The sequence below is a fragment of the Penaeus japonicus genome, unplaced genomic scaffold, assembly GCF_977035675.1.
Source record: "Penaeus japonicus unplaced genomic scaffold, GWHDUDI00000001_assembly GWHDUDI00000018, whole genome shotgun sequence".
In the NCBI taxonomy this organism is placed as follows: domain Eukaryota; kingdom Metazoa; phylum Arthropoda; class Malacostraca; order Decapoda; family Penaeidae; genus Penaeus; species Penaeus japonicus.
The window spans coordinates 37,705,467-37,706,847 of NW_028234420.1; positions in this window are offsets into that span (position 1 = coordinate 37,705,467).

Genomic DNA, 1,381 nt, shown 5'->3' on the forward strand with positions numbered 1-1,381 from the left:
AATAAAACGACAGAAAGAATGAAAACAGGAACAGAAACCGAACACAACAACAACAACAAAAACGTGAACAGAAACCGAACAAAACAACAACAACAACAAAAAACAGGAACAGAAACCGGACAGAAAGAAACGGGAACAGAAATCGAACAGAAAAAAAAACAGAAAAAAAACGAAAAAGAAAAAAAAAGGAACATAAACCAAGCAGAAAAACAAAAAACAAAACGAAGGTCCGACTGAATACAGATGGCGTCTCTATGTTCAGCTTGTCTAGCGTCGGGCAGGAATCGTTCATTAAAGGGCGAGCAACAGTTATTCATCCTTACACGTCCGACACGGCCCGAGCTCCTGCCTTCCTTCGGGTCTCAAGATGACGCTAATCCTCTGAATGTCTTGTGACGGGCCGCCTTGTGACCTGAGATTCCTACCTGCCTCTTATTTCTCTTTCTTATTTCATTCACGACAAGGATATGGTCTTCCTCATGTCACACTCACACTCACACTAGTGTTAAAGAAATGAGGTAGTTTGTTAAGCAAGGACGGATAAACAGTGGCGGGAAACGATATAAAACAAAGACGCATCGGGTGATTCAATTTCCATAGCGTTACGTCAACAGAGATTCGAACGTCAACGGAGATTCGAACGTCACAGTGTCAGCTTCATCACTTGCTTTTATTTTTGTTTTTGTTTACACGTGATTCAGTGATAAGCACGTCCGCAAGTGCTTCGGGAGTCGCTGCAGCGTGGGAGCCGAGGAGAGAGCAGTGAGCCGCGGGTATAAATCACGACGGAGCGTAATCGGAGAATGGTCAGCGTTGGATGTCGGCTCCTGAGATGAGGACGGGACGCCGCCGCTCATACTAGCGCTTCCCACTCGTAGTCGGACCCCCTCTTTCCCCGATGTCTGATCCTTTTCATCTCGCTATGCAGCTCTCCGCCCTCCCCCCTCCCCCTCCCTCTCCCTCCCCCCACCCCATTCCCACGGTCTTTTCACACTGCAATCTTCTCTTTCTTCTCTTTCTCATTCCTCTCCTTCCCTTTCCTCATCTCATTATTTTCCTCCCGGTGTTGCTACCTCCCCTTTCTTCTCCCCCCTCCCCCGTCCCCATCTCCTCCTTCCCTTTCCTTTCTTTCCCATTCCTCTCCTCTCCTTCCCTCTCATCTCCTTATTTCCCTCCCTGTGTTGCCACCTCCCCTTTCTCCTCCTCCTCCCCTCGTCCCCATCTCCTCCTTACCCCTCCCCCCCTGTTCTCACCCCCTTTCTCCTCCCTCTTCCGATTCCCTTTCCTTCTCCTTCCCTCCTCTTCTCCCTTCGCCAGACCGTCATCAGGTCATCGCCTCGCTAATTATATCCTCGTTCCCACGCACGCCGACAGCGCCTCG